We start from the raw sequence: 20,019 nt of genomic DNA on the forward strand, positions 1-20,019 counted from the left end.
TTTTTTTTTTTACACACATTCCACAGATTGAATGGAAACAATGATAGTGTCTCTGTTCTCGCTGGGCTTGATAAAGGGCTGGTAGAGCCCGAGACGTTGCCGTGTTAATTGCACAAATAAAAAGTTGAAACCAACAATCGGAGTGTTGCTGCAGCAATTGTTTTCATGTGGAATAAACCTCTGCAGAGAGGATTACAGCGTGCATCTGATGCCTCAAACAGCGGAACAGTGTGCGTGTGGCAATTTATTCTGACTTTATTGTGCTCGCTGGGCTCGATACCCACCCCCTTAGCGCAAGGCTAGACATGGCGTTTTTTTAAAAAGCTCCATCTGGCGTAAATATGCATAAACTGCACTATCAGTGAAACTAATGGAAAACACACTATGGCAATTCTCACAGGGTGCTTGCAAGCCAGTATTGGCGTTTTTCAGCAGAAACGCCAATACGTCATGAAACTACCAAATCGACAGACTCTATGGGATCTGCACGTGTGAAACCACACTTTATGTAAATCTGCAGCGTATTTTAAATATGGCGTCCAAATTCCTGTGAGATAAATGACGCATATATGTTTTTACGGCGTATTGATAATCATTCTTGCTCCATTTTGCATGTAAATAGCTTTTCTATTTTTAAATAACTTTCCTATTTCTAGCCAGCTGAATTATGGGGAAAGAGAACAATTAGAAGTGCATGTTGGGAAAAGAAACCTACGTGCTGAAAAACGCATGCTGATGGTCGCGTGTGGTTTCAGTGGCGTATTTATGCCCGACCAAACTTATAAAAAACCCAACGTCAAAATGCCACGTCTGGCCTTGCCCTTGTGCACAAACAGTCATGTAATCCTCACCTTGTTCCATAGTGAAGTGATTGATTCTGGGACTTGAAATTCCTCTAATTTCCAGAGAATCTGCACATGAGGGCTTGGATCACTCTTTGGGGTAGATTTATCAAAGAGTGAAGTTAGAGATCTCCATAGTCCACATAGTGGAACACCGCCTCTCTCAGTTCATTTCTATGGGATTTTTAAAGGCGTATTTATCAAAGGGTGATAGTAAATATTCACCATTTGATAAATACGCCTTTAAAAATCCCATAGAAATGAATGGAGAGAGGCGGTGTTCCACTCTGCGGACTGTGGAGATCTCTAACTTCACTCTTTGATAAATCTACCCCTTTGAGCCTAAGGAAGATCAGGTCCCAGTTAGCACACAAACTAATGAAGTACTGTGTCAATCTGTGAAGTCTGGTATGTAGGAAGTTTTTATGGGGGGGAAAAATATACATATATGTCTGGATAATGTTTATGTTCTACATATCCCAATTGAATGCACTCAAATCAAAGAGGAGGGTATATTTTTCCTTTAATTTAGGAATGCTCTGCTCAGTTTGATTGGTTATTGTGACCACGAGTGACAGTTCTGATTAGTATGACTGAGTGGAAGAGCAACTGTGCCTCACAAGCAATTTGTGGCTTGCTCTATGGAGCAGGCTAAAAATAGGTTTCATTGTCTTGTATGAGGCAAGCCACACTACAAACTGCAGGACAATCTGTCTATAAGAAACGACACAATCCGCTTTCAGTCATCTACTCTTGAGGATGCATGTCCCTTAAGGTGGCCATACACGGAGAGATCCACTCGTTTGGCAATGTCACCAAACGAGCGGATCTCTCGCCGATATGGCCACCTTGAGGTGGGTGATATCGGGCTGATCCGATCGTGGGCCCAAGGGCCCAATGATCGGATCCTAAAGAATGGTAATGGGCGGTCGGATCACGGGACCGTATCAACGAACAAATGCGGCTGCGATCCGACTGGATTTTTAGTCCCATCCAATTGAGATCTGCCCGACTTTTGGCCAGATCTTGATCAGGGAAGCCCGTCGGGGGCCCCATACACGGCCGACTCGGCAGCTTTTATCGGCCTGTGTGTGGCCACCTTTAGAAACGTATTTATCTAAGAGGCTTAGGTCTAGCCTTGATCATGTCAGACATAGTTACATCCATCTGCAGAATATAGTAAATGTTCTAGAAGCCAAGTGAGGATGGTGATGCCACGCTGAAATGCAGAAGTATCATGGTCGCTGTATGGTTAATGTGTCTCACTGTGCAGCACGGTCCATGGCTGGTGATACATGAAGGGAATTCAACATTATCCCACGAAACAAATATTTTGAAGTTAATTCTGGCTGCTGCTTTCACCAGTGTGAGTGTCTGAAGATACTGATGTGACTGCAGCCACGTAACTGATTTCTTGCTCTTACTGGAGTCCGTGGAACAATAGTATATGTTTCCAGGTAACAGTGGCTCTTTCCTATTGTGGGGGACTACCCTATAGTGATAAATAGTGCTTTGATCACCAACACTGTTAATGAAGATGTACCAAACACTTTTGGGCAGGGTTCTCTTTACCTTGGTTGTAATTTTTATGGGAAGAGTTTGGGGGGGGGTGTTCTAGGTTATACAGAAGGATAGTGGTCTGTCTGAAGTCTCCAGTCCTTACTCTTGTCCATTCTTGAAGGTCTACATGTGGGCGCCCCTTTCAATCAGTCGATCTTGATTTAGGGTAATAATTGCAGCATTACCTATCCCTTTCATGCCAGTATTACACATGTGTAGGCATGGTCTGCCCTGATAGGGATTGAACAAAATATAGCCAATGATTCTGAACAGCTAACTACACATATAAAGGTCACCTGACTTCTCTTTCTGTAATTGGGACATGTAGTTAAAGGAACAGTAACATCAAAAAATTAAAGTGTTTTAAAGTGGACCTGTCATCCAGACATAAAAAGCTGTTTAATAAAAGTCCTTTTCAAATGAAACATGAAGTCCAAATTCTTTTTTTTATTTATAGATGTTGTAAACTCATTTAAAAATCTCAGCTGTCAATCAAGTATTGCCTGGCCCTCCTCTATGCAAAGGGTTAGAAAACACGGGGGCCCGTACACCAAAATTTTCAGGGGCCCCGCCTGCCCCAAGCCCCGCCCCAGATCCCGCCCACGCCACACTACAGTTAAAAGACCACACAGATATCAGTGCTAAAAGGTAACCCACACACACACACACAAGTTATAAAAAGCTATTTTTCATGCCCCCTTATAAGTTAAAAAAAACTGTGGTGCCAGGGCCCCCCATAAAAACAAATTTAAAAAATTGGGTGTCAGGACCCCCCTACAAGTTAAAAAAAAACATTGGCGCCAGGGCCCCTCATAAAAGTTTTTTTTTTAAAAAAAAAAACATTGGTGGCAGGGCCCCCTTACAAGTAGTTAAAATTGATGGCCTAGCCCCCCCCCTCCACAAGTTATAAAAAGCCATTGGTGATCAGTGGCCCCCTGCAAGTAAAAAAACAAAAATTGGCCAGATCCCCCCAAAGTTTTAAAAAAATTGCTTGCCAGGGTTTTGTGTCTAAGGGGGGGGGCCATGCTTCACTTACTTGATTAGTCAGGCCCCCCCTGCTTTCACTGTGCTGCCAGCTGCACAAAATAGGACCCAGCAGCTCTGTGCACTGAAGCTTTTCTCCTATTAAGATTTCCTGTACTCCCAGACTGATGAAAACAAGATTCAAACAATTTATACAGTATAATTAGAGTTCATTTTGTTTGTCTAACATGAAAAAATAGGATTTGGAATCATTTAACATTATAAAAATATAATGCAGTGTTGTCCTGCACTGGTAAAACTGCTGTTTGCTTCAGACTACTATTGTTTATATAAATAAACTGCTGTGTAGCAATGGGGACAGATATTCAAAGGAGAAAAGGCTCAGGTTACACAGCAGATAGCAGATCAGCTCTGTAGACCATAATGTTATCTGTTATCCACTATTTAACCTGTCATATAGCCTTTTTTCAATGTCTGACATTGCCCCTATTATTGTAATAAAAGTCCTGTTTGGCTTAGGTTCAGTAATCTGTAACTGTCAATCATGAAGTAGTATTTTAGATTGTAAACTCTAAGGGTCAGGGACCGCCTTCCTGCTTCATCTCTTGGCACTTGCGTATTTATATATACTCTGCCTACATAAATATATCTATATATAGTATATGTGACTTGTCCTCCCTGTGTGTACATTTCTCTAGAGTGCAGTGCTGCACTTTACCAATAAAATTATACATACATACTGGCTACCTGCTTGATAGCAAGCATCTGATTGGTTGCTGTGGTTTAACACCCCTGGTGCCAACTTTAGCACTTCCATTCCATTCCCCACACAGTTCATTGGAGCTCTCAGCTGTGAGCAGTTTCCCAATTAAGAGCAGATCTGCAGAACACACTGGGGACTGACAGTCTCATGTCTGGGTTTTTACAGAGAGCAACCTGGCCAGGTAAGACTGTTTTCTTTTCTTTATTTCTCTATGATTTTATATGAGTCACAGGCAAGTAAAGTTCAAAAAGGCGTTGAACTACAACTCCCCGTACCATCTAATGGCTACATTTGTACTAGACGTTTTCATTCAGCTGCAACTGGAGAATCACCTGCTTATACTGTATTCTGTTACATATATAATGTGGCTGTGCACTCTCATAGAACAGGGAAGGGTGAGTTTCTCTTAAAGGAGAGTCATCTGACCCCTTTAAGTCTCTTATATGTGGGTGTTTATTCCCGCAATCCACTGCATAGGAATGTATGACGTAGCTGAACTTATTCTCTTCAGTTGTTCCTGTACCCACAGAACTGCCCTGATCCACTGAACTCACAGTGCATAATCCCATCCCCTGGGACAGTTATTTAGTGTTTTAGGGGCCTGGGTTATAAGAAAACAATGGTCATTCAAAGAGATCTTTGGACATAAAAATCTCCTGGAGGGCCAATTCACACTACTGTCCTCCTGTTGGACAGATCTGCTTAAAATACATTCTAATTGACAGTGGCAGAAGTACCGGGGGTGTGGCGGGTTCTACTGCACCAGGGCCCCGCACCCCCTTGGGGAGTGCCGTCGTTCTCACGCTTGCGAATCATCTGCGATCTCTGCTTCTGGAGGGGGCGGCAAAGCCTCTACCCGGGCCCCGCGCCAGGTAGTTTCGTTATTGCTAACTGGGACAGTAAGCTGCTGTATAAGGTCCATTTAACTTGCACCACTGAGTGATATACAGCAACAGAACTCCTCACTAACTTCTAATATCCTTATGATATACAGTAGGGGTACATTATCCCTTATAATGAGTGATACTCAAAGCTCCCTGTATAACTCAGCCTGCAGCCTTGTGCCTTTATATGTTCACAGCACTCCTCAGTGGTGACTTCTAATATCCTTATAATTTACAGCTGGGACACATTATCCCTTATAATACATGAGTGATACTCAAAGCTCCCTGTATAACTCAGCCTGCAGCCTTGTGCATTTATATGGTCACAGCACTCCTCAGTGGTGACTTCTAATATCCTTATAATTTACAGCAGGGGGTAGATTATTCCTTATAATACAACATGAGTGATGCTCAAGAGTTTCCTGTATAACTCAGCCTGCAGCCTTGATACATGATACTGTGCTACTCAAGATTTTCCTGACTGTAGTATCAATTTATTTATTGTGCTACAAGTAAACCTTGACAAGGTGCCCATGTAGCAGAGGGCTTGGCTGCTGGTGGCATGTGACTATACAGAGACCAGCGTGTGGATATGTTGTAGTTTCTAACATGACCTCCTAGTAGGTTTGAACTTGATGCGTGAGTGTCTTTTTTTTTTTTTTCAACCTAACTTACTATGTTTGGAAGCTTTCCTGTATAATTGTGGGGTAGTTCTCTATTAGGAGATTGGTTGGAGGAGTAATGAAAATATATATTTTTTTTTAAGTGTGTGAAATGATTCATTGGGGTATATGTAATAGTAGGTGCAAACTTTGTTACAGGTCTAGTAACCCATAGCAACCAATCAACAGCATTAGTCACCTGTTTAAAAGAAAACAGAATCGCCTGGTTGCTATGAGTTACTGCATCTGGTTATATTGTTGTTTTCATTACATGACGAGTGTTAGGAGTTTAGTATGAGTGTGATTTGTACCAATGTGAAGTGCGTGTTGTGGCTGAAAGCTTTTGTGGCTGAGGGTGCGGGTGTTTTTGTGTCAGAACAGAAGGGGGCGTTGGATAATAACACTCAAATAAAGAAATCCTACATGCCATACCAGTTTGTTGCCACAAGATGCCAATGTATCCCCATAACTTGTTAGAGCTGACATGACTTGTGGAGAAACCCAGTATATAAAGATTCATGTCGTTGGAGAGTTTATTGCTTCTCATAGGAATGATGATATTTCCATCTGACTTTATACCAGGTTCTTCACAAATGATCTTGGCTCAAGATCTGACAGAATGTGCATCCCAATCTGCATATTTATATTTCGGCAAAGTCTGCTGAATCCAAAATCAATGCTTTTATTTTTTATTTTATTTTTTTTACACTATCTAGAGGCCACATTAGTGTCACATTAGTGTCCTGTAAGGGTCCCTGAGGCCTTTAAATCCTATATACCATGGCTGTACCTGATATTCTGGAGCTGAATACTGCAGTTGTGTCCTATTTAGTGACAGGCTGTAAGAGTTCGCCCTTCAGTTCTTTAGTGACTTCTCTGGGAAATACTCCCCCCCCCCCAAAAAATTTTATTCTTTAATCTGATTGGATACTGTACTGATGCCATTGTTGGAACTCTAATATGGGAAATGCCAGCAGCCTTTCTTTTCAGGTGAGGGTTCTGTTTTTAACTCTTCCCTCTCTGGTTTACTTTTCCAATCTACAATCTTCTGTTGCCAGTTCTCTACCTGACAGTTTATTCAGAGTGCAGCTAGGGCCAGAGCTACTTTTTGCCATGTATTTTAATGTATACTTGTTATTCATTGAAGGGCAAAAGGTAACACTAAAAGTGCTTTCATTTCCCAACCTCCTGTTTTTTGTAACATTTGGATGATACTCGCTACAGGGCCTCCTGAAAATTTAAGAGGATGGGTGCAAAAATGTTGATTTATAAGCATATCACTGGAGCTGAAATCCATACAGGGCAAAGGGAGTAGTAGTAATAGGAGATTCTGCATCCTTGGCACTCAGGTCCCTGGGAGCTGGCACTGGCGAATATACATTTCATTGTGGTTGAGCAGTTCAATATTGAATTGAAATTCATAGTTATATAAAAAAAATTGCACTTGCTATTATCCATATGTTTAATAGCAAATTCTATAAAAGCCTTAAACTGCAGGGCTGCTTTCAGGTCACAATCCATCTGAGCTGCTTGCTCTGACTCAGCAGAATATTTGGCCAATAGGAGATTAGGTGTGTGAGACTGCTCATCATATGGCTTGCCAGGGTGTTTAGTTGGGACACAGTCCCTGAGCTTTAGTGATGGAAAAGCAGAGGATGATATAATATAATATATTTATCATAAAATTACTTACAGATCCTTCTCTCCAGACCAGCACTAGTTCTGCTTTTTTTTTTAGTTGAACCCTTCTTTCTGCACAGTGTGGTGTGTATAGCTAGCTAGCGCAGGTAATGAAGGCTTACCGTGGCCCATGGTCATCCAATTATTATTGCAGTTGGAAGCAAGTTAATTGTGTTGGATGAAGAGGTCCCAGAGGCCAATTTGCCTGCAACAACGGAGCTTATCAATCACTTCCACAGGCCTAAGGGTCACCAGGTTTAGTCTCCCAAGAGGTGAGCATTTCCAGAATTTCTTTATGTGATTAAACAGATGAAATGAGTGAGGGGAAATGTTACTTGGGTATGTGGTGTAAGTGTGGCCTGGTGATAGATCTCAAAGTGTGAACCTGGTGACCGTACATCAGGCACTCGGCTTCTGCTTGTGACACAGGAGAACCAGGAAAGCTTTTGGGTAAACAACGGCTCTGTTTCCTCTGGGAAATGGTTTCTGCCTTTAGTACACGACAATAAAAAATTTATAGTATGCGAAGTTCCAGTAGCTGCAACCAAGGTTAACATTATGAGGTGCAATGCCAAGTGCCAGATGGAGGGGTATAATGGTAGATACCATTGCACTCGGGAGCAGTGGAAACTCATTCCTTAAAGTCATTAATCTGCTTTTACCGTCTGACGGACAAGACTGGGGTTTGTTAGATGCCAGAATATTACTACCTGCCTACTGTAACTTTAGGTGGAAGAGAAATAATGGCCAGAGGTGTTTTTATGTAATGATATAGGTTAAAACAAATGATCCCGTGAAAGGAAACTTTAATGATGTTCTGTGCTTCCTAATTTGTGTCAAGACTTTGGGGATGACCCTTTCCTGTTTTAGCTCAATAATGCTCCCAGTCCTAAATTAGGGTACAGAATAGCTTTGCTGTGGTGGAAGTGGAAGAACCTGATTCAATCCAACTAAACCACTGTGGGAGGAATTTGGAACACTGTGAGCCAAACCTGATTCCCAACCCCAACATCAAGAGCCCAATCTTATTAAAGCTCATGTTGGTGAATAAAAGGGAATCCCCCAGACAATGTTCCACCATTTAGTGGAAACCTTCCCAGAAAAGAAGAGGGAGGTCCAACCTTGGTTTGGGAATAAGATGGCATGCAGGTATCCAGATACTTTAAGCAAAAAATATGCATTTATCTATTTAACATGGTGTACCTTTGAACGTTGGTTTTACCTTTCCAATGGCATTTTGATATGGGTAGGGTGTGGGGGGAGTGCATGGTCTTAAAGGGATACTGTCATGGGAAAACAGTCATCAGTTAATAGTGCTGCTCCAGCAGAATTCTGCACTGAAATCCAATCCTCAAAAGAACAGATTTTTTTATATTCAATTTTGAAATCTGACATGGGGCTAGACATATTGTCAGTTTCCCAGCTGCCCCCAGTCATGTGACTTGTGCCTGCACTTTAGGATGGAACTACTTTATGGCAGGCTGTTATTGCTCCTACTTAATGGAACTGAATCAGTCTCAGTGGGACTTGGCTTTTACTATTGAGTGTTGTTCTTAGATCTACCAGGGAGCAGCAGCTGGGAAACTGACAATATGTCTAGACCCGTGTCAGATTTCAGAAATTCAAATTTAAGAAAATCTGTTTGCGCTTTTGAAAAATGGATTTCAGTGCAGAATTCTACTGGAGCAGCACTATTATCTGATGCGTTTTAAAAAAAAAAGAAATTTCCCATGACAGTATCCCTTTAAATACAAATACATGATAGTGTTTTATTCAGATTTCAGCCTCACTGACAATACAAGAATTCCCAGCAGGTAAGAGTAATCATTGACCGTACAAGTGCTAGACTGTACAAGAGAAGGACAATTGCTTTGTGACAACGCCGTTTCATAGATGAAGAGCTAAATAGCAATTTCCTGTAACCTGCCAAATTCATCTTCTGGAATGGAAAGTGTATTTAGTTCAGCGCATCAGACTGCTGATTTGAAAGGGAAATCACTTATAAAATTTCTTCTTTAGTGACAGATCCCCTTTTAAACTGGACCACACAGTAAGAGAATCTGTAAATTTTCACTTGTGGGATAGACAGTAAAATATGGGATTAGCAGGATGTTGGGGAAAAAAATAGCAGTGGTTAAGGAAAGGATTTGGAACAGGAGATAAACTCACTCGTGTGTCGCCGTTTATCAGAAACCGCATTAAAGGAGCAAGAGGCACTTAAACTGGAGATATAGGGGACCCCGAGGCTGTATCGATCTTACACTGAGATACTCAAGGCCAAAACTACTTATAAAGAGAGAAAGAGGAGGCTGACTTATCACTACAGTTAAACTGAAAGCACAAGGAGGGAGCAAAGGGGGAGAATTACAAACCAGGGACCAGTCAATGCTTGTTTCTGTCTTTTGCTTGTTTCTTACATATTTTGTTGAGATCTGCATTTTAAAGGGCTAATAGGATCATCAAGAAGGGAGGGGAAATATTAAACATTTCCTACAGGCATGGAACCACCTAACCTAAATGTAGCCATTTGGGAAAGGGAGTCTGGGTATATTCATATCATTCAGTAACTTGTTCAAACTAATGACGTCCATTGTAGGGCCACACGATGTGAAAGGGCTCTACGGAATGGAGACTCACCTTGCCATTATAGGGTTACATGATGCAATGGGACAATATAGGTTTGAGTTTACCGCTCCATCCTGGGCATACACTTTTGCACAGCTTTCGGCATACTGCTATTGCAGCTACTCCTCTATAAATGGAGATACCTAGCTTACCTATTGTTGTTTACCTATTGCTGTTTAATATATGGGGGGGGGTGCCAATATTTTGGGTAACTCGTCCAGTTTATTAAATTGCTAACCTTTTCCCCCCGACTCCTGTTCAGTAAAAAGTGCACCCATCTGGCACCACACTGCCATTTTTATAGTATATCCCAGTGCATAAACTCTTCCTAATCCTTTAATTAGCTGATTAATTACCCTATCCCTTTATACAGGCCAGGGTTCTTTCTCACTGTCTATCCTGGAATCTAAACTGTAATGCTTGCTGCTTTCCCTTATCCTTTCCCTGGCTGTCTGCACTACGAGATTGGAGTGGAGCTCCCCAATTGTGCCAGTTGTGCCATGTTGGGATATTCCAACTCTGTATAACTTCTCCCTTCTAAGAAAAATGATGGGAAGAAGTTTTGGGAGATGGATTTTGCCCTTTCCATTGCAGGGTGGCACCTCTTTAGAACATGGTTCCCCATAAATAGATTACAGAGAAACAGGAAAATTACTTGTAGATGGAGACTAAAAGGTAGTGGTCTCTTGTTGATATTTTGTTACTATAATAATGACGGCCATATTTACTGTTGCTTTGCAGCTGGTTGATACTGTTTGAAGCAGATTAACGGCAGATGAAAGAGAAAAGACTCCATGAGTCTCCCTTAATTAACTGTAGGTAACAAATCATGTTTTGATTAGAGGCTGTGACTGTTCTACAGATGGAGCAAATGTTGTCCTGCTATCACCTGGAGCCCCACAACACAATATCACAGCATTAATTTAATGGGGGAAAAGGTGTAATGCTAATCTATTGAAATGAAGTGACATTGCGCTCCATCTGCAGATATGAAAAAGTCATTTTCACTTAACCACTGAAGTGACTAAATAATGCTCAAATCTGGTTTTGCTATATTTTTAATACCCTCAGATACAGCTAAATACATTGAGAAATTCACTTATCCCTTAGCGGACCTCTTGTTAATTAACAAACATTTTACCCAAAGCATTTCTGCAAATGTGTTTTTTTTAGATATAATAATGTTCATATTAGCGCTTATAATGTGTCTGATGACTTTGTTGTTAATCTGTTTATTAGCCTTGTGATAAGAGCAGCAAAATGATTTTTGTAATAAACAATTTTACAGTCACGTTCTAAATGGGCTGCATGGCAGATTCTATTAACAAACTAATACTAGATACCAAAATGATTCTTTAATAAATACCCCCATTACAAACTGTGCCTCCCCCACATGACTTTCCATGTTAACAAATCATTCATATTGAGCTACTTACAGGCGCACCAAGTGCTTGCCATACATAAAGGACCCTGGGCAAGAGATGATACTTCTATAGGTTCTCACTTATTATTGCTCATTGACAGGCAGTACTTTCATATAAGCTCTTGACTGCACTAGTGCACTATCCATGTTTTAAATGGATAATGAAAACAAAGACCTATTTAACCTTACATATTGGGGGGGCATAGAGAAGCGAAAGTTATGGACAAAACTGAGACATGGTAGAGAAAGAAATATCCCTCATAAATGTAAAATATGTTAGAACTTACCAGTAGAAACATTGGATTTTGCTGCCAAGCCCCAAAGCCACAGGGTGCAGATTAAACCTGTATAAAAAAAAAATGAAGTAAGATAGTAAAAATTTTTATTGAAAAAGGACGTGCAAACTTCAATAAATATATATTTTTTGCTTGTATGTTCGAGTTTTTGGAGCAACTGCTTATCTTTTTGTTTATGGCAAAATTGCCAGAACTGTGGTGAGCTAAGTATGTAAACCAAAACCAAACCAAACCAAAAGCAGGGAAGCACCTGCACCTCTGCCATCTGCACCCGCACTCCTACATGCCCCTGTGCCATCCTCCCACCTTCCTGCACCCTCTGCCATCTGCACCCTCCCTCTTAAGAAAATCTGTGACATCCTCATCCTCCCTCCTTCCACACCCTCCTACATGCACCTGTGCTGTCCTCACCTGCCCAGCTTCCTGCACCCTCTGCATCTGCACCCTCCCTCCTAAGAGCATCTGTGCCACCCTCCTCCTCCCTCCTTCCTGCACCCATACCATCTCCACTCACCTTCCTACATGCACCTGCGCCATCCTCACTTTCCTGCCTTCCTGCACCCTCTGCATCTGCACCCTCCCTCCTAAGACAATCTGTGCCAGCCTCAACCTCCCTCCTTCGTGCACCCATACCATCTACACTCACCCTTCTACATGCACCTGCGCCATCCTCCCCCTCCCACCTTCCTGCACCCTCTGCACCTGCATCTGCACCCTCCCTCCTAAGAGCATCTGTGCCATCACCCTCCCTCCTTCCTGTACCCATACCATCTGCACTCCCCCTCCTAAGTGCACCTGTGCCATCATCACCCTTCTTGCACCCATACCATCTGCACTCACCCTCCTAAGTGCACCTGTGCCTTCATTAAGGGCAGATTTACATAGCAGGCGCCCCTAGGCCTGCTGTCATTTGCCACCCCTGTACCCTCCCCTTTATTTGCACAAATTTTGGAGAATTGGGGATTGGCGCACTGGAAGTTTAAAAAACGACCGTATCTCCTGAGCATCCCCAGTGTTTTTGAACCAATGTGGGTGTGGTTGGGCAGCATGCCGCCCCCTAAAATCCTGCCGCCCTAGGCCCGGGCCTTGGTGGGCTTTCCACAAATCCAGGCCTGGCCATCATCACCCTTCTCGCACCCATAACATTTGCACTCTCCCTCATATCTGTTCCGGTGCCATGCTGACCCTCCCTCCTTCATTCACCCATAACATCTACACCCTCCCTGTTTCCTTCAAGTTCTTATACAATACTTACCCTGCCTGAAGCCTGTGGTAATGCTAAGCAATCTCACAAGTTAGAGGCAGTGTAATAAGTAATGTGAAGCAGTTATGTGCATTGGCACTAAGTCACCTCATACCACTGAAATTATTCTGTATGGACGCTCTCTGCTCCCCCAATGTAAGGATGACCAAATCAAGCTGAAATCTGCTAGTTTTGTGACCTTGCTGAACATATATATGTGACAGGGTTAAACTCAGACCTCCAAACAGCACAATGATAAGGCTGCCACTAGAGGGAGCTCTGTTATTATTGCAATGTTCTGAGGAGATCCAGGGCCTGAGGCTCATATTAAAGTTGGACATCAACTGAGCCACATGTCTGTGTTACTCCTCTGTTTAAAACAGGTTAGTGTTTATAAGTATAGGCAGAGTATGAATGTTTAGATAAAACATACTTGTGCCAGTTTGCTATGTTAGTCTCTGGGTTTATCTAGGCTTGTTCTTATGACGATAGGCAGAATATATATATGTCGAGATCGAATATACTTGTTCCTTACTATGACAGCCTGTTGATTTGTCTGTTTTCTAGTTGTATATCATTGCATTATGATGATAAAAAAAGAGATATTAAAGTTGGACATCAACTGAGCCACATGTCTGTGTTACTCCTCTGTTTAAAACAGATGCTGTTGGTTGCATTGTGGCCCTTGTCTGCACTTTCACTACGGAACGCCGGTAACATTTGGGGGCTCGTCCGGGATTCTGTAATCATCGTGCAAGGCAGTCACAGAGGGAGAAGGTGGCCATTACAGCAAAGTGGGAGAGAAAAAGGCTTCAAGCAAGCTACACAGGCTCTGAGATGGCTGACACTACTTCAGTAAAGAAGCTGCAGTGGCAGGTGCAGAAGCTTCTGCACACATTGTCTGAGGATCAGTTGCACTCACTTGCTGTACAGATTCAGGGAGATGCTGGGAAAGAAGTTCCCCAAGCTACAGGTTCAAGTGAGCAGGAGATCTGTGAGTACATTCTGGAACACATTCAGGGAGAAGCAGTGGGCAGCATGGAGGACAGTGGTAAGGCATATCTGCTCCAGATTAGAGAGCTGGCTGAGTCTTTGCTAGGAGAAAGAAACTCTGACACCCCCCATGTAAGCAGGGACAGAGAGCACAGCACAATCCACACACAGGAAAGAACACTGCAAATGACAGAAAGTGGGTTTACCTTAAAGGACTTAGCAGCTTACCTGCCAAGAAAAGAGTTTAAAATTTATGGCGGTCAAATTTCAGACTGGGACTCTGAACTTACATATAGCAGTGTATGCAAACAGATTGATGAAGGTATACAAGAAAGATACTCAGAGTCAGAAATCATTAGAACTGTGCTGAAAGCTGTGAAACCGGGAACTTTTAAGGAAATGCTGGTTAACAAGGAGGATCTTTCTGTTGCTGAGCTTAAAAGGTTTTTGCGCTCACATCTCCAGGACAGGAGCAGCACTGACTTGTTCCAGGAACTGATGAATGCTAAACAGCATGATAAAGAAACTCCGCAGCAGTTTGTGTATAGAATTATGGGACTAAAACAGAAAGTATTGTGGTCTTCTCAACAAGTTGGTGCTGCAGTTACTTATGATAAGAACTTGGTGCAAGGAGTGTTTCTCCACACGTTATATCAGGGGTTAAGTGAGAAATATAGTGACATTAGAAGAGAGATTAAGCCATATATTTCAGACTTATTAACAAGTGATGAAGTGCTCCTAGAAACAGTCACTAAACTAGCCAGAATAGAAGCAGAGAGGCAAGTCAGATTAAGTAGCACAGGCAGATCCAAGCTGACTACCGCAAATGTTATTCAGGTACAGGATGTAAGAGAGTCCATAAACCATACTAGTGACGATCAAACCTTATTGGTAAAATTAACAGCGCAAGTAGCTGCTCTTACAAAGCATGTACAATCTCTGCTACAGGCAGGCGCTGAAAAAAAGAATGAACCTGGACCTATGAAGGTATTAAATGACAGTGTTAAAACCAAGACAGTGTATAAATGTAAACAATGTGTGCATGAGGGTAAAGATAAATGTTGGCATTGTTTTAAATGTGGTCAGGATGGTCACAGTGCACGTGGCTGCATGAAACAGAAAAGGTTCTCGGGAAACGAGGAATGGTCACAGGTGAGGGACAACCAGTGATCAGTTCTCAAGACAAGTCCCAAACCATTACACAACCCAGTGAAATGCCTCACCCACCAAAGAGTTGGGACAGAAGGAAAGTAGCCAGGCTCATAGGAAATAAATGTTTGCTTACTTGTAATTTGGGAGGTGTGTCCACAAAAGTACTTGTTGACACAGGGTCACAAATAAGTATTGTAGCTGCAAACTGGCTAAAACAATACCAAAAGCACACTACAGTACAACCTATTGAAAAATTGTTAGGAGAAAATGAATGCTTAACAATTAGAGCGGCAAATGGTTCTGTTGTTCCCTATGATGGGTGGGTTGAGCTGGAACTTAAAATTGAGAATAATGGTAAAAAGGTAACCATGTTTGTACCCATGCTAGTTAGCCAACACTGCTCGCTCACTCCAATCATAGGGTTTAATGCAATAGAAGAATTGATTAAAGAAAATGCTGACCGTGCTAACTCTGATGAAAATAGTGTCACAATACTATTAAGTGAGGCATTGCATGTAAAAAAAATGTAAAGCAAATGCTTTGGTGGGTCTTGTATTGTCATCCACGAGTAAAGATAAAGAGTTGGTACGTAGCATATATACGGGAAGTCAAAGCATTAAGGTTCGGAAAGGGAAATCATGTGAGATTCTGTGTAATATTCGCTCCTGGCCGGGAGAGGAAACAGTGCTGTTTGAGCCATTATTGCCCAGTCAATGTCCTGAGGGTTTGGAAGCATTCCCTATACTTGTGAAGATGCACAGAGGGCGAACAAAACAGATAAAAATTCCCGTTCAGAATACCACTAAGCATACTGTATACATTCAACCAAGGACTGAGTTAGGCATGATCTACCCAATTATGGAAGAGATCTCTGTGGATTATATTAAACCTGCAAAACAAGCGGTACAGAAAAGAAGTAAACATGAAGTATCCATGATGCAAGCAAAGGCCCAAAGCTCCCGGGGCAAGAAATGGAATCCGCCAGTGGATTTACAGCATCTCACGGAAGAAGAGCAGACGCTTGCTAGGCAGATGTTATCTGAGGAGTCTGACATTTTTGCAAGAGAGGAGGGAGAAATTGGGTGTATTCCTAATCTGAATCTGCAGATTAATTTAAGAGACAAGATACCAGTACAGAAGTCCTACAACTCCATACCAAGACCCTTATATCAGGAAGTGAAGGACTATATTCAGAAGCTAATGAAGAGGGGGTGGATACGCAAGTCAAAATCATCTTACTCCTCACCTGTGGTATGTGTCCGGAAAAAAGATGGCAGCTTGAGACTGTGCATCGACTTCAGAGAGCTAAATAAGAAGACTGTACCTGATAAGCATCCCCTACCACGAGTTCAAGATCTTCTAGATAATCTGAGTGGATTCTCATGGTTCTCAATTTTGGATCAGGGAAGTGCTTACCATCAAGGCTTTATCTCTGAAGAGTCAAGGCACATGACAGCATTTAGTACACCATGGGGGTTACATGAATGGGTGCGAATCCCTTTTGGCTTGACGAATGCCCCAGCAGCATTCCAAAGGTGTATGGAAGAGACTCTGGAAGATTTGAGAGATGAATGTTGCTCGCCCTATCTAGATGATGTTCTGTGTTATTCTAAGACATTTCCAGAACATATTGAAGTTCTAAGAAAGGTTTTTCAGAAAATGCGTGCATATGGAATAAAGTTGAGACCAAATAAGTGTGAACTTTTCAAAAGAGAAGTGAGGTTCCTAGGAAGACTTGTGTCAGGCAAAGGAATTCGAATGGACCCAAAGGATACAGAAGCAATTCAGGCAGTCAGAGAGAAAACACCAAGGACAGTGGGAGATGTGAGGAAACTACTGGGGTTCCTAAGTTATTACCGCTGTTTTATTCAGAACTTCTCCAGAATTGCTAAACCTCTGTATGACTCGCTGCAAACAAAGAACGAATCTAAGAAAATAGGTAAAAATGATGTAGCGAATGAGAAACGGCATGTGAGGATAGGAAGAAAACAACAGTTACCATCAGGAACCTCCATTCGGTGGACAGCAAAGCATCAGGAAACTGTTGACAAGATAACAGTGTTGCTAACCAAACCTCCAATTCTTGCTTATCCAGACTTTAATCTGCCATTTATCTTGCATACTGATGCATCACAAGATGGGCTAGGTGCAGTGCTTTACCAACATCAGGAGAATAAACTGCGTATTATTGGATTTGGTTCACGGACACTGACACCCACTGAAAAAAATTATCACCTACACTCAGGAAAACTGGAATTCTTGGCCTTGAAGTGGGCCATTTGTGATAAGTTTCGGGACTATCTGTACTATGCTCCCTCTTTCACTGTTTTTACAGACAATAACCCACTGACCTATGTTCTCAGCTCAGCAAGACTAAATAGTGTGGGACACCGATGGGTAGGGGAGTTAGCTGATTTTCATTTTGATATTAAATATCGTCCAGGTAAGAAAAATGCGGATGCTGATACTCTGTCTAGAATGCCATTAAACACTGCTGAAGATGAAGATGAATTCGTAAACGTGATCACGCCACAGACTATCTCTGCTATATGGACAGGAAGCAAGGCAGGGAGTGATGAAGCAGATCTTTGGGCCATGTCATTAGCCCTAGAACCACAAATTGAAGAAAAATTTCAAGATATTGACCCTCAGGAAATTATTACACGGGATAAGCTCAGAACTGCTCAGTCAGAAGACAAAGCTATCCAAGTGGTAATGGATCTAAAAATGAAGAAGAAAGTACCCTCAAAGGAAGACAAAAGGAACCTGGACAGGAGAGGAAAACAACTTGTACATGATTGGGGCAAACTGAGTGTGAAAGAGAACCTCTTACTACGGCAGAACAAAATAGTGGTTCCAGAGAAATTAACTCCAATAGTGTTGAAACACTTACATAATGACATGGGCCACTGTGGAGTAGACAAAGTGATGCAGCTTGCAAGAGAAAGATTTTACTGGCCTTTCATGCAGAAACAGATAACGGACTATGTTACTAAAAGATGTAGCTGCCTTCAACAGAAGCGTCCAACAGTACCGGATAGGGCACCGATGGGTTCTATTAACACAAGTGCCCCCTTTGAACTTGTCTCAGTGGATTTCCTTCACCTAGAGAAGAGCAGAGGTGGCTATGAATACATACTGGTAGTCATGGATCATTTCACTCGCTTTGCCCAGGCATATCCTACTCGAAACAAAGCAGGAAAAACAGCTGCAGAGAAGATTTTCGACAATTTCATCCCTATATTTGGATATCCTGAAAAATTACATCATGATCAAGGCAAAGAATTTGAGAACCACCTCTTTAGAAGATTGAGGCAATTGTCAGGAATAGCCCATTCTAGGACAACACCGTACCATCCACAAGGCAACCCAGTAGAGAGATTGAACAGAACACTTTTGCAAATGCTCCGGACTTTAGAAGAGGAGAGGAAAGCTCAGTGGAAAGAGTATCTACCACACATTGTTCATGCGTATAACTGTACCAGGCATGCTGCAACTGGCTATGCCCCTTACTACCTGCTATATGGTAGGGCACCTCGTCTACCAATAGATCTGATATTTGACCTGGATGATGAGAATGGAGCGGCATCACCTCAACACTATGCTGAGAAATGGGCTTCAAAAATGAAGGAAGCTTACAGAATTGCCTCGGAGAACAGCCAAAAGTCATCTCAAAAGGGGAAAAGGTACTATGACAAGCATGTCAAAGGAGTTGCTCTGCAGCCTGGTGACCGTGTTCTTGTAAGAAATCTGTCAGAGAGGGGAGGGCCAGGAAAACTCCGCACTTACTGGGAGAAAGAAGTATGCAGGGTGATTGAACAGATAGGGCCAGAACATATTTATAAAGTTGAATCAGAGAAAGGTAATAAACCAACCAGAGTGATTCATCGCAATTTGCTGCTTCCTGTCAGAGAGTTACCCCTGGAAAATAAGCCAAAGGAATCACAAAAGAGGACTCTCACCAGACCAGTGGTTAGAGCTGAAGTAAACAACAATTCAGAGAACGCAGAGTCAGATTCCTCAGATGAAGGGTATTACTTCTGTCCTGAACTTTTCCAACATAGCGAGCAATGTGTTACTCCCCAGCTACGAGCTGAGGCTGAAGAATTTTATCCTAGGGACTGTAATGACACACAAGAACAGCTGGAAAACAATAGAATGATAGAGGAAAATGCTCAAGACCTGCCTGTGGAATTTGTACAAGAACAGCTGGAACGCCACAGCCTATCGGATAAGGAAGTCCAAGACTTGCCTGTAGAATCAACAGAAGGGAATAGAGCACCATCTTTACAACAACCAGAGTTACAATGTGACTACGACACAGTTATGCCAAATGTCCTGGAAGAACAGAGAAAGGACAGTCCTCCACGACAATCAGACTATCCCCAGAGAACAAGGAAACCAAAGGAGATATTCACATATGAGACCCTTGGAAAACCCTCTTTTCAAAAATGGAATGTTCAGGCAAATGTGATCAAACAGCACTGTAATTCCCCAGAAACAGATAGGCCTAACTATATACCTTTACCAATACCCTCCTGTTCATACTTTCTGCCAAGAACATATGCCGATTGCTATGATCTGAACTATGATTGAACTGTATTTGTGAAATGTCAGGAGACATTTAATGGAAGAGGGGGAGTGTGTGACAGGGTTAAACTCAGACCTCCAAACAGCACAATGATAAGGCTGCCACTAGAGGGAGCTCTGTTATTATTGCAATGTTCTGAGGAGATCCAGGGCCTGAGGCTCATATTAAAGTTGGACATCAACTGAGCCACATGTCTGTGTTACTCCTCTGTTTAAAACAGGTTAGTGTTTATAAGTATAGGCAGAGTATGAATGTTTAGATAAAACATACTTGTGCCAGTTTGCTATGTTAGTCTCTGGGTTTATCTAGGCTTGTTCTTAT

At 42.1% G+C, this 20,019-nt stretch overlaps 1 long non-coding RNA gene across 1 annotated transcript in view; it reads left to right on the plus strand.

Annotated features, from left to right (window-relative positions):
- The first annotated feature begins 4,210 nt into the window (after window positions 1-4,210).
- Window positions 4,211-20,019, plus strand: part of LOC108702760 — a 48,860-nt gene continuing 33,051 nt past the window's right edge. Inside the window, exon 1 of the long non-coding RNA XR_001933357.2 lies at window positions 4,211-4,330. This is a non-coding gene — a long non-coding RNA (uncharacterized LOC108702760). The remainder of the gene's footprint in view (window positions 4,331-20,019) is intronic.

This window comes from Xenopus laevis, chromosome 9_10S (genome assembly GCF_017654675.1).
Source record: "Xenopus laevis strain J_2021 chromosome 9_10S, Xenopus_laevis_v10.1, whole genome shotgun sequence".
Lineage (NCBI taxonomy): Eukaryota > Metazoa > Chordata > Amphibia > Anura > Pipidae > Xenopus > Xenopus laevis.